We start from the raw sequence: 17,397 nt of genomic DNA, 5'->3' as shown, positions 1-17,397 counted from the left end.
TAATTGGGTTACTAGTAACGTGTAATCCGTTAACAATTAGGCATGTGTGTGTGTGTGTGTATATATATATATTTGAAAATTTTGTAAAGCATATGAATACCATTGGCATCTTGGCGCTGAAAATCAGGAAACCAAGGTCAGAATTCATCTCTCCATCAAATCTTCTAGAGAACAACCAGGTTTTAAGCTGCTTCCTGTAGGTCTAGTAGCTTGTCTGGGCTCTCAACTGAAGAGGTAGTTTATTCCACATTAGTGCTGTCATGTACAGAATACTTTTGCCTCCCCATTTCTGCCTCCTAAATTTTTGCCCATTAATTGTTCTGGAAGATGATGATCTTGGCACTCTACGGGCTGATACCAAACAAACTTTCTCTTCAAATAGTCTGGGGCTGTACCATAAAGGGATTTGTGTGCTGGGCAGAGCGCTTTGAACTTGATTCTCTCCCTTATAGGTAACCAATGAAGATGCTTCAAACTTTTTGCCACAGATTGGAATTTAGGGATCTTCAGCTGCTGCATTTTGAAGACATTGACGTTTCTTTAAGGTGCATTGAGAAATGCCTGGATATAAGGCATTACAATAATCTTGTTTTGATAAAATTAGTGAAGTTAAATAGTCTTCTATAACTCCAACAGAATGTACTGACACACCTTTTTAATTGTTCGCAGCAGAAAGTAGTATGCCAATGTCAATTTAATGATCTGGAAATCAAAAGCTAAGGCTTGATCGAAAACTATCCGAAGATTTCTGGCAGTAGGTATGTGTACAGGCAAATTTCCCAGTCTTTGTGGCTACAGAGGCGCCATTCCAGACCGGATCCGACTTACCGAAAAAAGAACCTCTTTTTTTGTCGGGGTTCAACATCAAGCAGTTGCTATTCTTCCAATGGATGATGGCCCTCATGCCGCTACTAAAATGAGCCATTGTGGTCTGGGAATCATCTGGGATGGCAACAATTAATTGCGTGTCATCCGCATAAGCCCCCAGGATAAGTCAAAAGAGCAAATTAAGTTGGATAAAGGAGTTAAGGAGCATTTGAAGTAGTAAGCTTCTTTTGAGAAAGACTGCTTGGAGACGCAGTGCGCTGGTGCTTCAGCAAGAATGACGGGTAAGAAGATTGGGAGAGGCATGTGGAAGGAGTGCTCTTAGGATTTGTAGTGAAAACGGAGGCTGAAAGGAATGTATATAAGGGAGATACCGCTCTGGAGATTGACCATGTTATTTTATGTATGCAATATTCAGTTTGCTAGATACTGCTTTGCAGGTTGACAATATTGTTTTAAATTTGCAGTATGCAGTTTGTTGATGATTCATTTAAACAGACAAAGGGGAGGGATGTGCATTGTAATAAGGCGCTCACGCTTTGGTTGTTGTAGTTGAATGATAAGAGACGGCCTTTAAGGAAATTAGTGTCTGCGAGGAACAAATGTAACTGGGATATTGCTCTGGAGATTTAAATAGTATTGGAATAGATAGTAAGTGGTTTATTTGTAGTTGTATACAGTTTATATTAGGCAATTAAAATAAATGTGGAGGCTACTTGCAGGTGTATGTTTAAGTATGGATCCTAAGGAAGACAGTTGTGATGGCAGAAATGCGTGCTAGTAAAACTATAGAGGTACTCTATATAGTATTAAGTTACCAAGATTAGAGTGTTACATAGAGTGCAAGAGATTGTATAATATGAAGATTGGCATACAGCACTCGGGATGTAATGTGGTTGCAGCGTGTATGTGGCTTGCAGATTCCAGTATCATGAGGCTTTAAGAAGTATTGTTTATCAAGTTTTGAGATATACAAAATGGCTATTGTGGAAAACAAAAGACATTTTTGCCCACTATGTCTTGTCAAATACACAACAAATAAAAATAACATCAGAGGTAGAATTGCAACAAACCTATGTGTGTGTATTTTTTAGGAAAGACAAACTCATTGAAGGAATATTAACTGAAGCAGAGTGGGGAAACCTACATTGCATCGCTATATAAAAAGGTTTTCGATGTAGCAAGCATATCAAAGACAAGAAACTTGGAAATAAGGTACTTATTTGCTATTTGATTGTTTCTGTTCTACACAGTAATAGAAAAATGTCTCCGAGTCATGTACAGTGTTAACATACAGATACTTTGAGTATCCAAACCTGCAACATACCTATAATCAGGTACTTGGTTAACTTGTAGTTAAAATACATACTCGATATGAGTGTTTTATATAATAATGGTCATGGAATTATTTTACTAGAATATACAGAAAAGTACTTCCCTAGGCATTTTGCAGATCATGTACTATATTTCTAATTAATGTTTGTCTTCTTTTGCAAGGAAAAAACATTTTTTTGATTTATGTTTTGTGATTTAGACTCAAAAGTGCAATGGACGTGCAAACATGTATAACAGATGAACCTGCCATCTGTACAAACATATGAGAAAAGAAATTGTAAGGACAATAAGCACTTGCTTTTGTTTTATATAATGTGTTTTGGTATAATAAGTATTTTGTTGTAAGGACAATAAGCACTTGCTTTTGTTTTATATAATGTGTTTTGGTATAGTAAGTATTTTGTTGTATATACTCATATTTTCTTTTATATTAGCCCTGAAAAAGTGCAGAGCGAAATTTATTAGAATGGATGTGTAAATATGTATAGTAATAGATGACCATAAAATATGTATGGTAAAAAAGATACTGTCAAGACAACAAGTAATTATTGTTGTATTGTGTTATACAAGGTGTTCATTTATAATAAGTATTGTCTTATTTATGCTTACCTTTTCATATTTATTACAGCCCTGAAGAAGTGCATATTGTGTGACACACGTGTTGGCTGTCTGAAAAATTATGTATGAGAATAAATGAAGTTGTGGTGAACATTTTTGGGACATTATCTTTATTTAATCACAGAACATTGTTAATAGTGTGTGTGTGTGTGTGTGTGTGTGTGTATATATATATATATATATTGTGTGTGTTTTTCTCTTTTATTGTTTTTTTTTAGTGTTGTACTTCATGGATTATGTTCTTCCTAAAATTTTCAGTTAAGAAAAGAGGGGGATTGTGTAATGTTATGTTATGATGTAATTGGAACTTTGGGTGGTAGGGATTCTAGAAGCGAGTGACAGCTGGGAAAAAGGCAAGGGGGTTTAGTGGCAGGAAGGAGGTGTTGCATACTGGTAAAGCGTTTTGTAGAAATAAAGCATAGTTTCGACTTTGGAGTCATCATTATACATGTCCCAAAGGAATAAAACCGGCATTGGTGGCCATTCACACATGCGCTGTGCCTGGAGCCTCTGTAGTCTGTATGACATGAGGTGATGCAACATGCATGTGTGGTGGCCATGTTGGAAATGGCTGCTGTTCCTGAGAGGACTGTCGGCCAGCTCTGTCACTGGCTGGCAGACGTGTCCTCTTCTGTACAGGTAAGAGGTGCTATAAAATTGATAAATAGGAACTCACAGCCAAGAGCAAGTTAAAAGAGGTTTAATAACACCTCACCCACAGGGAGCCAATATCAACCTTCATAAACAGAATCCCAAGCCCCCGCACAGAACATTCCATACCCAACATTCTACTATACTGATGCTCTATCACAGGAGCCTTTGTACACTGATTAACTTTCATGCTTAGGAGGCTGTTATGCTTAAATAAGATTTTTATTCTTTTCTAGTTTATTCACTAATTTATTTCCTCAGTATCGTAATCTAAGTATAACATGGCCTACCACTATGATAGAACATCCAGTGTTGCAGACATTTCTGAATAAACTGAACAGAACATTATGAAGGCAAAAGCATCACTCTGCAGAAAATATTTAACTAGCAAATCGTACTATGGAGCATGGCTACTCTTAAGAATGAGCAAGTGCTGGTCCTGGTCAGCCAGATCATTTAGGGCATCCCATTGCTGTTTATCACTTTGACACTCAAAAATTGTCTGAACTAAATTCACTCTATACCGGCCTATGCAATTAAAGCCTTCAACACCAGTGTTGATCAGTAACCTTAAAAAGAAGTGGCAGAACCAGAAGTGTTGCATGCAAGTCTCAGAATCTAGCCAGAGTCATTCACTACTGCCAGAGAGACACATCTGAAATGAAAACTCATGGCCTGAAAAGGGAATGCAAAGGATGGCTGTGACATGCGCGGCGCAGCATATGATGAGACAGTGGTGTGGAGATTTGGACCCAGAAACAAACGGTCAAGGAAGTTCGAAAGGGAACTCAGGCCTTACTTCAGAGCTATGCAGAATGACTGTACAGGGTTTGCTAAATACATGAACTTTGCAGTGTTGCTTATCAATAAAGCATCTCTATTCATGTGTACATGACATGCATAATTATATGAATACTACTCCTTGTTTGCAGCCAAAAGAATCAAAAACCATTTTTTATGCAACACGTGGATAACAAAAGGTGGTTTCTGGGTACTCATTTAAAATCGTGTTGCCCCCCAGTGACAGGACCTTATAAGTAAGTGTAGGGGAAAGCTCGGATTTTGAAGATGATACATCCAGGACTTTCAGGGATGCATCAAGGGACGGTTGGATCTAGTGCACAGTTACATACTGAAGTAGTCCATACCAGAGTGCCGCCAGTCTCTTATTTTCCTTACTAAGGTACTGCATCTTTAGGTTTAAGATATCTTGCAGTCCATTATGTTAGATATGTCTGCAAACCCACATGGCCAGCTGTCATCGTGTCTGGGGGCTCAAGAATATGGAATAGGAGTAGGAGTTGGAGGAGAAGCAATGGGAAGAAGAAGAAGTGGAGGAGACCAAAGGAAATGTCAGTGCATAAATGCCGCGCTCACACACCCCACTCGTGATTACTCAAGTCCAAACCCCATCATGACAGCTCCTTAACGATGGAACATGTGTGTCCAGTTTTCTACACTTTACACGTTTCTTTTTTGTTAGGTGACGCTGGAAATCAGCAAAAAGTTTGCTGATGCTGAACTCAGATATATTATAAGACATTCTTAGAAGTAGCCAAATTGGATGTGGTTCGACACCAAGTATTCATGTTAATTTAATCTACAGTTCTTTAAGATGGGTTTTTAAGACTGAAATCTAGACCGCTTCAAGAGTTAGCAGTTTAATTCTATCAGGCAGCCCAATAATTGTGTAACTGTTACATTGAATGTAGTACTCTATTATTTCAGTGTCAGCCTTTAAATAAATTATTTTAAAAGCAATGTATTTCTGGTCATTTGAGGACGATAGAAAATATTTGAACCTTAAACATTCTTGTAATGGGTTTGCGTTATGTAAGACATTTCTCTATATTGTGCCTCAGACATGATTTGTGAAATGAAACACACATACTTGATATTTCAGATGAACCCTCTCCTTCTCATGTGTATGATGGGTTTCTGTAGGGGGGGTTTGGTTAAAAGCATAAGCAGTACACACTCAATTAAGTACTTGAAATAGCACTGCATATATTATTAGATTAGACTGTTTTGTTTTTTTAAACAAACTTTATTTTATTGGTACGTGATCAAAATGTTTTACATTAGTGTTGTTCAGTTTTCATTTTGGTTCTCACAAGCTCTCTGACAGATCTTTCCACATGCTGGAACACAAAAGTGAATCCTACGATGTAGTTTTTGTTGAGTCATGCCCCTATGCAGAAGATAATGATGAACTAACAATACGTGCTCCCAGTCTAAGAAGAATCAGGAGCTCAGATTTTCTCAAATTTATTAATTTGGTCTTTCACTGTGGATACTAGTTTTTCCATAGCATACATTTGCCATAGCTTGGATCACCGCATGTTCAGCTGGGACAGGTTGAAGAAAGAAGTGTGTGTTTAGTTTGCCTATATAAGTAGTCAAAGGAAAACCCATTTAATCTCTAGTGTCAGCCAAAAGTAGCATTTAGTGATTCTGGGACAGACCAATGGCTGTAATTAGTTTCCTTACAAGTCCACCAGCACTCTTCTAGTGAGCCAAACATTACATGTAGGGGAGTTGTGGTGGGTATCCGCATAGGAGAAATTTAAGGCTGTTATCCTTATTCTGTGTGCAATAGATGATTTTGCTGCAGGACAATATATATTGAGCCACGAGTCCTGTGTTTTTTGTGTATCCATTTCAGTTTCCCAGACAGATATATGGAGGTTTGAAAGTCTGGTGTTGGTAATTAAGCAGTCTGTATACATGTGAGACCCCTTCTGACGTCCACCAACTCTTCAGGAATGATGCAAGAGAAGGAAGATCTCCAAGTGATACAGTCTTCTCTTTCTGCTGCTGGGTCCAATGTGTTACTTGTGTGTACCTAAAGGTTTCCATTTTGGGGAGCTGCCAGTGTTGTTGGCAAGATTCCAAGACTCTAAACCGACCTTCATTATACATATCACCTACTGTTGCCTTAGACGCTGTAAACCAGTGGTTCCCAACCTGTGGTCCGGGGAACCCTAGGGGTCCGCGAAGCCTCTTCAGGGGGTCCACAACAGCTTAGAAAATGAAAGAATATTAACAGATTAGGTCCCCAGCTTTCAGTAATGACTTCGTGGGGGGTCCCCGGATACCAAAAATGATTCAGTGGGGGTCCCCGAGTTCCAGTAGTGCTAAAATTGGGGTCCACAGAAGTGAAAAGGTTGTGAACCACTCCCATAAACCAATCTTTAAAACCTTGCTCCTGCAGGCCTGAGAGGCAATTGGCATTGTTCAATAAATATCAAGGGCAAAAAGGATGGTAACATAGTGATTTCCCCACACCCTGTTATCGCAGACCAGTGTCTCGTGGCAATAATTGTAGTGAACAGGTGGCTTTGTGTTCCTTGCAATTTGGGATGTAACCACAGTAATGCGTATTTAGGGGGCTTTGAATATTTGTCCTCTACTTGAACCCATAATTTCTGCTGGCTGAATGATGTTGAGGATAGGTCGACGTTGTTTGGCTTGAACATAGGTCTTTAATGAGGAAACAATAGTCCGCCTTCCTAAATGGATTTCAATAAGATTTTTTTAATACCCTAGGGGCTCCATTACCCATACGAAGACATTTTGCTTGTCCTGAATAGTTTTCAGAGGTGTGAGTGACATTGTGAACAGGTGTTAGGCACACGTATAATAATAGCATGGAAGGAAATTCATTGTTGAGGCTGCAGTACTTCAAAATCATGCATTTCCATTTGTAGTGATCTTTTTAACCCCTTCGCTGCCAGGCCTTTTCCCCTCCTTTGCCGAACCTTTTTTTGGCTATTTGGGGCAGTTCACGCTTAGGCCCTCAAAACTTTTTGTTCACATAAGCTACCCACGCCAAATAAGCGTCCTTTTTTTACAACATCCTAGGGATTCTAGAGGTACCCAGAATTTGTGGGTTCCCCTGAAGGAGACCAAGAAACTAGCCAAAATATAGTGAAAATTTTGTTTTTTTCAAAACAATGGGAAAAAAGGGCTGCAGAAGGCAGCTCGTGTTTTTTTCACTGAAAATGTCATCAACAAAGGGTTTGCAGTGACAAGATCACCATCTTCCCAGCTTTCAGGAACAGGCAGACCTGAATTAGAAAACACCATTTTACAGTACAATTTTAACATTTTACTGGGACATACCATATTTCTACTATTTTTTGTGCTTTCAGCCTCCTTCCAGTTAGTGGCCAAGATGGGTGAGAAACCAATGCTGGATCCCAGAAATCTAAACATTTCTGAAAAGTAGACAAAAATCTGAATTCAGCAAGGGGTCATTTGTGTAGATCCTACAAGTGTTTCCTACAGAAATTAACAGCTGAAATAAAAAAATATTGAAATTGAGGTGAAAAAAACAGACATTTTTCTCCACGGTTTACTCTGTAACTTTTTCTGGCTATGTCAGATGTTTGAAAGCAATATACTGTTACGTCCGCTGGACTCTTCTGGTTGCGGGGATATATAGGGCTTGTAGGTTCATCAAGAACCCTAGGTACCCAGACCAATAAATCAGCTGCACCTTGCAATGGGTTTTTATTCTATACCGTGTATACAGCAATTCATTTGCTGAAATACAAAGAGTGAAAAATAGGTATCAAGAAAACCTTTGTATTTCCAAAATGGCCACAAGATAAGGTGTTGAGAAGCAGTGGTTATTTGCACATCTCTGAATTCTGGGGTGCCCATACTAGCATGTGAATTACAGGGCATTTCTCAAATAGATGTCTTTTTTACACACTGTCTTACATTTGGAGGGAAAAAATGTAGAGAAAGACTAGAGGCAATAACACTTGTTTTGCTAATCTTTGTTCCCCCACGTCTCCCGATAAAAATGGTACCTCACTTGCGTGGATAGGCCTAGCACCCGCGACAGGAAATGCCCCAAAACACGACATGGACACATCACATTTTCACTAAGAAAACAGAGCTGTTTTTTTTACAAAGTGCCTAGCTGTGGATTTTGGCCTCTAGCTCCGGCGGCACCTAGGGAAACCTAGCAAACCAGCGCATTTTTTTAAAACTAGACACCTAGGGGAATCCAAGATGGGGTGACTTGAGGGGCTCTGACCAGGTTCTGTTACCCAGAATCCTTTGCAAACCTCAAAATTTGGCAGAAAAAACACTTTTTCCTCTCATTGCGGTGACAGAAAGTTCTGGAATCTGAGAGGAGCCACAAATTTCCTTCCACCCAGCGTTCCCCCAAGTCTCCTGATAAAAATGGTACCTCACTTGTGTGGGTAGGCCTAGCGCCCACGAAAGGAAATGGCCCAAAACACAACGTGGATACATCACATTTTTTCACAGAAAACAGAGGTGTTTTTTACAAAGTGCCTACCTGTGGATTTTGGCCTCTAGCTCAGCCGGCACCTGGGGAAACCTAGCAAAACAGCACATTTGTGAAAACTAGACACCTAGGGGAATCCAAAATGGGGTGACTTGTGCGGCTCTGACCAGGTTCTGTTACCTGGAATCCTTTGCAAACCTCAAAATTTGGCAGAAAAAACACTTTTTCCTCTCATTTCGGTGACAGAAAGTTCTGGAATCTGAGAGGAGCCACAAATTTCCTTCCACCCAGCGTTCCCCCAAGTCTCCCGATAAAAATTGTACTTCACTTTTGTGGGTGGGCCTACTGCCCACGAAAGGAAAGGCCCCAAAACACTATCTGGACACATCAAAATTATCAAATACAAAACTACCTGTTTTTTTGCAGGGGGGAGCCTGCGTTTTTGGTCCTGGGCTCAGCAGCCTTCTACGGAAACCTACCAAACCCAGACATTTCTGAAAACTAGACACCCGAGGGAGTCCAGTGAGGTGTGATTTGCGTGGATCCCCCAATGTTTTCTTACCCAGAATCCTCAGCAAACCTCAAATGTAGCTGAAAAATCACATTTTTCCCACATTTCTGTGTGGGATCACAGCACTGGGACACATTTCATACCACCCAAAGTTCCCCTCAGTCTCCCGGTAAAAATGATACCTCATTTGTGTAGGTGGGCTAAGTACTTGTGAAAGGGAAGAGCCAAAAACATGTTGATATTGAGGGGGAACAAAGGGGGTCCAAAAGGGCAGTTTTCAAAAAAACATTTTTAGACTGACAAGTGCAGCAGCATTTTTATCAGTATAGATGAGACAATGCTGGGTGGTAGGAATTTTGTGGATTCCTGCAGGTTCCGGAAGGTTCCATCACAAAAACGTGGGAAAAATGTGTGATTTCCAGCAAAGTTGGAGGTTTGCAGGGGATTCTGGGTACAAAAATGGTGAGGGGTGCATGTGAAACACACCACCCTGGAATCACCCAGATGTTTAGTTTTCAGATGTGTCTAGGTCTTGTGGATTTTTCTACATGGCAGCATCCCAAAGTCCATGAAGTGCAGCCCTCACCATTCCAAGTGGGACGATTTTGAGAGTAAGCCAAGCTCTCATGGCCCAAATGTAAAACTAAAACCCAAAATAATCAAAAGTCTTCTTGCTTGCTGGGAGTTAAGATGTTTTCGAGTGCGGGGGAGAGCTGAAAGACTGTTACCCCCTTCAGTTGAGGTGGGGGCGTAAAAAGGCCCATACTGGTTGGTAGCCACCACCCCAATACTTTTTGTTTTTTTTTAAATTCCCTGGCATCTAGTAGACTTTCTGCCCCCCCTGGGGTGTGGATCAGGGGTAATTGCCCCATCTGCCGACTGGTGGGCAGAACAACTTTGGCCCTATTTATTTGGGGTGGGGGTATGGCCATACCCCCACCCTCTTATTTTTTAAAAAAAAAACTTCCCTGGCCTCTGGTGGGCTTTCTGCCCCCCCCCCCCTTGGGGGCAGATGGGCCTTCCAAAAATAGGCCCATCTGCCCCAATGGGGGGCAGATATGGCCAACAGTAATATGCCCCATGGGGAGCACCCTTACCCAAGGGGCTGTCCCCCTAAAGAAAACACACTCATACACACACACCAATCCCTGGTGCCTAGAGGTTTCTGCCCCCCCCGGGGGCAGATCAGCCTAATAACAATAGGCCGATCTGCCCCCGGGGGGCAGAAATAGCCTAAAATAAATTTCGCTCCCCTTGCGTGAAATTCAGGAAAAAAAAAAAACCTCCCTGGTGTCTAGTGGTTTCTGTCCCCCTTGGGGGCTGATTGGCCTCATAAAAATAGACCAATCTGCCCCCAAGGGGGGCAGAAATGGCATAATTATATTTTTCCCCCCAGGGAAGCGACCCTTGCCTAAGGGGTCGCTCCCCACCTCTAAAAAAAAAAAAAAAACACTTTTTTTTTTATCCCTGGTGCCTAGAGGTTTCTGCCCCGGGGGGGCAGAAAAGGCCTTAACAAAAAATGCCCCCCTAGGGAGTGACCCTTGCCCAAGGGGTCGCTCCCCTTATGCCAATTTCCTATAAAAACTAAATCCCTGGTGTCTAGTGGGCATTTTAGAAGCCGGATTGCTTTGCAGTCCGGCTGCTAAAATGCTTAGAGAGACTTTAAAGGGAAGGAAATTCCTTTCCTTCCCTTCCCTTTGAAGCCTCTTGGGCCTCCTCCAGGTGATTGGAAGAGAAATGCTGTCGGGGGTGGAAGGGGAAGGGCTTCCCCTTCCATCCCTGCCTTTGGGGGGGGGGGGGGGGGGTGAACCACACAGAGGGAGCGCTAGCGCTCCCTCTGGGCTCTGTGCCCAGGACGTAATGGTTACGTCCCGTGCACACGAGCACTGTGCCGCAGGACGTAACCATTACGTCTGCGGCACAGAAGGGGTTAAGGAAAAGTAGTAGTAAAGCTTACGTTTATTTAAACCACTGGTTTGTTAAACTTTAGCATATAATTGCAATACAGTAGTCTTTAAAACTTGTAAAACCCAATACCACTCTTAAAAGCCAATAAAAATCTCCCCACTGCGCATGTTACATCCAAAAATTGTTTCTCTAATACAAGTCTTATTGCTTCAGCCCTTGACGAAATCCCAAATTTCTTGAAAGAAGATTTTGAAAAACAACACTTTAAAGTAAAAAAAAATAATCTAAACAGTTAACTAAAACATGAACAGAGGGCGGCAAATTCTAAACTGCAGTTACAGTTCTCCTCCACACACTGTATCATTAACTCTCCCACGTGCCCTACATAGACTGGGTTCTACTAGATAGAGAGGGGATGGGTGTTGGTAAGCCCAAGACTCTGCAAAGAAGGTAGTGGATGGGGGGTGCGGCCTGGCAAGATGGCTGCTATGCAGCTTTAGCCCCGACCCCCTTACTTTTATCTGATATAATCCTGCCAATATATTTAAGTATGTTATACACCAATTGGTGCATTGGCGTCAGTAAGCACCCACCTCCCCAATGGACATTGCTGGAGGAGAGTGGCGAGCTGAGTGGTGTCCCTGACTGCTGCATCGGAGGGCCGCGTGATGGCTGGAGCTACCTTCAGGACCAGACACATGGAGAAATGGTACTTTGGTGCCAGAACACTTGAGAGCTGCCTAGACTCCACTGCTGTCTGTGGGAGGCCCCGCGTGTGACTGTTGTGCTGGAGTTGCAGGGAACAGAGAATTGAGGCCTTGCTCTTGGTCTGACTGGATTATTGCTGCCATGCTGGCAGACAGAAAGGAGGAAACTAAGAGGCTGTTGACGGTGTCAACTTAGGGTGAGGAGCAGCAACACACACGTGAAGGTCCAGCCACATCCTCCTGAGCGTGAGTGGTCCCCTCCGCCTGCAGCCTGGTCGGGAGTCGGAGAGGCCAGTGACATTGCTGGTGTGTGGGGGGCTCCCCATGAGACTGGTGACAACTGTGATCACAGGCCAGCCAGGAGGTGTGTGGCTCAGGTACAGAGGGTGAAGCATTGAATGTGCGGCCCGAAGGAGGTGTGTGGTCTGCAGGGTGGCCAAAGCTGCCCTTGGAGGTGGGACTGAGTGGCTGAAGTCTGCAGGGGACATGTATGCACCCACCTAGAATCGGCAGGGGTGCCGGGTGCTGACTGGGGACCTCCAAGGACAGAGGGCCTGCTGGGGCTCAATTGAGATCTGAGGACTGGCCCTCACTGTAGCTATCTACATGAATACATCTGTGGGAGCTGTGTGTAATGCATGGATTGGTAAGGTTGTGACAGATGCTGGCCAGGGACAAGTAGGCTGCACCTGGAGGCACTTGATGGCTTGGCCACATCCTCCTTCCTTATGTCCCCAGAGGACAGGTGAAGCCCACTTTACTGCAGGCCGTGAGCGGCAGAGAGGATGCAGGGAGTCTGCCGGTGCAGAGGACTTTTTGGGGGGTACCGCCCAAGACTGACGCAGTGATGTAGGGTTGGGACATCAATGGGATAATACTGCTGCCAAGCCTCTGGGGGCTCAGGTGGGCCAAAGTACTTTGTGGGGCTCGGGCATCGTGGCCGCTGGAGCAGGACATGTGAAAAGAGAAATCCCCCAAGGGCCAAGAGGCCAACAGCATCACACAATACACTTTGCCTCTGGGCTCCTCAATGCCCAGTATCTGCTAAACTGGCCCCCCAGCATGGTCGAGGAACCCTCACAAACGGCTGTACTGGATGCGATTCAGGGGTCTCGTACTGCCCTTGAGGGAAAAACTTTGACACACTTCAAATAGAATTTGGATTTCTCCATGCGGACCTTCGCAAAGTGTCAGAGAGTGACAATAATTGAACAGTGTGCATGTGACAGACCCAGAGGGGATATTTGTAGCAGTGAGTGGGAGATTAGAGGGTAGGGACCTGACCCTTGTTAATATATATGCTCCTAACACGGATCAGAGCTCTTTTATCTCGAAACATTTGGGGCCTATGGCACACTACTTTACTCAGTCGACAGTGATTCAGCGACTTTAATTGTGTGGCAGACATAGGGTTGGACAGATTGCATCCTCCGCTGAGGGAATCACCAGAACTAAGAATGCCAGATTGGCAGTGGGAGTGGGGCTTGGTAGACTTGTGGTGACTGATGCATCCCCACACTAGGGATTATTCATATTTTTCCAGCCTTTATAACCTACACGTGAGGCTCGATACTTTTCTGTGTTACCCAGATGTAGATAGTGCGGTAAGGAACACAGAATACTTGTCTCGTGCGATTTCTGATCATAACACGATCCACCTGAGCTTCAACTGGCATTGCACTAGACCTAGGATACCCACCTGGTGACTAAAACCCGAGATGCTGGAAGACCAGGTTTTTAGAGTGGAAATAAGACAAAAATTAGACCAATTTTTTTAAGCGAATGAAGGGACACCCTTGAACAAGCAAAGTGAATGGGAAGCATTTAGGGTTTCACTAAGTGGCCAATGTCTAGCGAAGGGGATGGGTGTAAGGGGGTGTTGTTGAAGGAGGTGCTAGATACTGAGGAAGAGCTTCAACAAATTGAGAGGCAGAGACCAGAGAGTCCAGACCAACAACGGCCCCTGATTGATATGAGGGAGGAGGTAGCGACTAAAGTAGAGAGACTCCATTGCTCCGATTATAGGAGATACATGACGTGCAAGCACGCAGAGAGGGACAGGGCTGGTCCTTTGCTGGCTTGGCTGGCCAACCGCACGAAGCGAGGGAGTCCAATTTTAGAACTGGAGACAGATGGGGAGGCCAAGAATATAGGCAGGAAGGGATCAGTGACTGCTTCCTCCAGTATTATGCGAACTATATCAGAGCACATTCACCCACGTGGGGGAAGCAGTAAGGGGCATACCTGGACCCTCTAGAGCTCCCTGTCGAGGGGGCAGAAGCGCTTGGGGGGGCTATTACCCAACAAGAGATTAAAGCAGCAATAAAGGGCAATAAAGGGCAATGCACATAGGAAGACCCTAGGGACTGATGGGTTTCCTGTGGAATGGTATATGACTTATGCAGACCAGCTGACACCTAGACTCGAAGCATTCTATAATGGAGCATGGACAACAGGCTGCCTGCCAGACAGTACTCTGGAGGCACTGATAGTGCCGCTATTGAAGCCCAGTAAACCTCCCAGCGACTGTAGAGCCTATCGTCATCTTTCGATGTTGAATGTCGATTACAAAATCCTCCGTAAAATACTAGCTACACTACTGCTCCCCCCCCATGACTCTACTTGTACACCTGGATCAGGTTGGGTTCTTCCTGGGGCGTAATATGGTTATCAATATGAGGTCCTTCTCTCAATTCTAGCGAATGGAGCCCCTGATCACAAAGGGACAGTGGTTATGGGTGTGACGTAAAAAAGGCGTTTGATAGCCTAGGGTGGGAGTATCGATATGAGGTGATGTTGTGCGTGCACCTGGGTGGAAGTTTCTTGGCCTGGACCAGACTACTCTACACAGGCCCACCTGTGTGAGTGCAAACAAATAGGGTGATCTCACGGAGTCATAGGGTGGAGAGTGGGTCATGACAGGGGTGCCCTTTGTCCCTGCTCTTTCTTCTGGCGGTGGAACCATTGGTTGCTCAGGCTCGCATGGTAACCCACTACAAGTGTCTGAGTGTGAAGAAGTATTGGCACAGGATAGACTTGTATGCTGACGACCTGCTGTTATTCCTGCAAGATGCTGCGGGTGAGTTAACTGGAACTAAGACCACGCTGGATGTTTTTGGGCGGCTGTTAGGACTTAAAGTGAACTAGCAGAAATCATGGGTATACGCAATAGCTGCGGAGCGAGCCCTACCGAAAGACCTGGCCCCTCTGCAGTGGGCCCGAGGTGTATTTCTTACCTGGGGATTAAGATCTACCACGATCGCCCTGATCTCCTTGACGGTAATGTAGGCAGTGCACTGCGCGCCCTGAAATCTAGAGTAGATTTCCGTTAACCCCCCGCTATCAGTTGTAGGCAGAATAGTGCTGTTGAAAATTATTGCCCTGCCTTTTCTACTTCTTTGGGCGCTCCCAGTATGTATTCCCCTGGTGACATTTAGAGACCTGAACTCAACGATTATATCATTTATCTGGGGCCCAGCCAGTAGGCGAGTAGCACTGGCAGCTCTACAGCGACTGGTGCCAGAGAGGGGATTGGCGCCACCAGATTTGAGGTGTACTACTTCAGTGCTTGGCGAGCAGGCAGAGACCAGAGCAGGAACTAGGCCATTTTGTGCCAGGGGTGACTGAATTACTGCGAACCTTGCTAAGGGCTAGGCGCATTTCCATATCAGATACTGAGGAATTCCGTGTGATTGGTGAATGCTGGACTAGATGATTATAGAGGGCACATACCAAGGTCCCATGCTCCCCGGATCTAGCGATAACCATACTGAGAGCCCTACCGCATGGAGGGGACTGGAGAGGCCTGACGGACTGGGTGGAGGCAGGTGCATCTACCCTGGGAGACCTTTTTAATGAACGGGAATGACTCTCATTTGAGGACTTTAGGGTGGAATTTGATGTCTCACAAGGACATTTCCTTTTGTACAGTGTGGTTACCACGACTATAAAGAGACACTGGGTGTAGGAGGCTGGCCTGGCTTGTAGTGGGTACCAAGGGGTACTTACACTTTGTACCAGGTCCAGTTATCCCTTATTAGTGTAGAAGAGGTGTCTAGCAGCTTAGGCTGATAGAAAAGGTAGCTTAGCAGAGCAGCTTAGGCTGAACTAGGAGACGTGTAAAGCTCCTACTATACCACTGGTGTCATATGCACAATATCATAAGAAAACACAATACACAGATATACTAAAAATAAAGGTACTTTATTTTTATGACAATATGCCAAAAGTATCTCAGTGAGTACCCTCAGTATGAGGATGCCAAATATACACAAGATATATGTACACAATACCAAAAATATGCAGTAATAGCAATAAAAAGCAATGCAAACAATGTCCAGTCACAATAGATTGTAATGAGAGCACATAGGTATAGGGGCAACACAAGCCATATACTCCAAAAGTGGAATGCGAATAACGTATGGACCCCAAACCTATGTGAGCTTGTAGAGGGTCGCTGGGACTGTAAGAAAACAGTGAGGGTTAGAAAAATAGCCCACCCCAAGACCCTGAAAAGTAGGTGTAAAGTGCATCTAAGTTCCCCAGAGAGCACAGAAGTCGTGATAGAGGAATTCTGCAAGGAAGAGCAACACCAGCAATGCAACAACAATGGATTTCCAGACCAGAGTACCTGTGGAACAAGGGGACCAAGTCCAAGAGTCACACTCGAGTGGGCAGATGCCCAGGAAATGCCAGCTGAGGGTGCAAAGAAGCTGCCACCGGATGGTAGAAGCTGTGGATTCTGCAAGAACGAAGAGGACTAGGAACTTCCCCTTTGGAGGATGGATGTCCCACGTCCTGAAGAAGCTTGCAGAGGTGTTTCCGTGCAGAAAGACCGCAAACAAGCCTTGCTAGCTGCAAGGGTCGCAGTTAGGGTTTTTGGATGCTGCTGTGGCCCAGGAGGGACCAGGATGTCACCAATTGCGTGAGGAGACAGAGGGGGCGTCCAGCAAGACAAAGAGCCCACTCAGAAGCAAGCAGCACCCGAAGAAGTGCCTAAACAGGCACTACGAAGAAGAGTGAACCAGAGCTCACCCGAAGTCACAAAAGAAGGTCCCACGACGCTGGAGGACAACTCAGGAGGTCGTGCACTGCAGGTTAGAGTGTCGGGGACCCAGGCTTGGCTGTGCACAAAGGAAATCCTGGAAGAGTGCACAGGAGCCGGAGCAGCTGCAAATCACACGGTACCCAGCAATGCAGTCTAGCGTGGGGAGGCAAGGACTTACCTCCACCAAACTTGGACTGAAGAGTCACTGGACTGTGGGAGTCACTTGGACAGAGTTGCTGAGTTCCAGAAACCACGCTTGTTGTGCTGAGAGGGGACCCAGAGGACCGGTGATGCAGTCTTTTGTTGCCTGCGGTTGCAGGGGGACGATTCCGTCGACCCACGGGAGATTTCTTCGGAGCTTCTAGTGCAGAGAGGAGGCAGTCTACCCCCACAGCATGCACCGCCAGGAAAACAGTTGAGAAGGCGGCAGGATCAGCGATACAAGGTTGCAGTAGTCGTCTTTGCTACTTTGTTGCGGTTTTGCAGGAGTCGTAAGCAGTCAGCGGTCGATTCCGTGGCAGAAGGTGAA

General features: G+C 44.5%; 1 protein-coding gene across 2 annotated transcripts in view; it reads left to right on the top strand.

The window, feature by feature from the left end:
* Positions 1-17,397, top strand: part of PDK3 (pyruvate dehydrogenase kinase 3) — a 1,119,352-nt gene that overhangs the window by 22,825 nt on the left and 1,079,130 nt on the right. Inside the window, exon 3 of one of the 2 annotated variants that reach the window (XM_069204815.1) lies at positions 1,920-2,040. The exons of the other annotated variant lie outside the window; for it this stretch is intronic. The gene's annotated coding sequence lies outside the window, so the exon portion shown is untranslated. The remainder of the gene's footprint in view (positions 1-1,919; positions 2,041-17,397) is intronic. 2 annotated transcript variants of the gene reach the window in all.

The sequence above is a fragment of the Pleurodeles waltl genome, chromosome 8 (genome assembly GCF_031143425.1).
Source record: "Pleurodeles waltl isolate 20211129_DDA chromosome 8, aPleWal1.hap1.20221129, whole genome shotgun sequence".
Classification (NCBI taxonomy): domain Eukaryota; kingdom Metazoa; phylum Chordata; class Amphibia; order Caudata; family Salamandridae; genus Pleurodeles; species Pleurodeles waltl.
The sequence above is the reverse complement of the archived record's forward strand: the minus strand, read 5'-3'. Positions and strand labels throughout refer to the sequence as shown.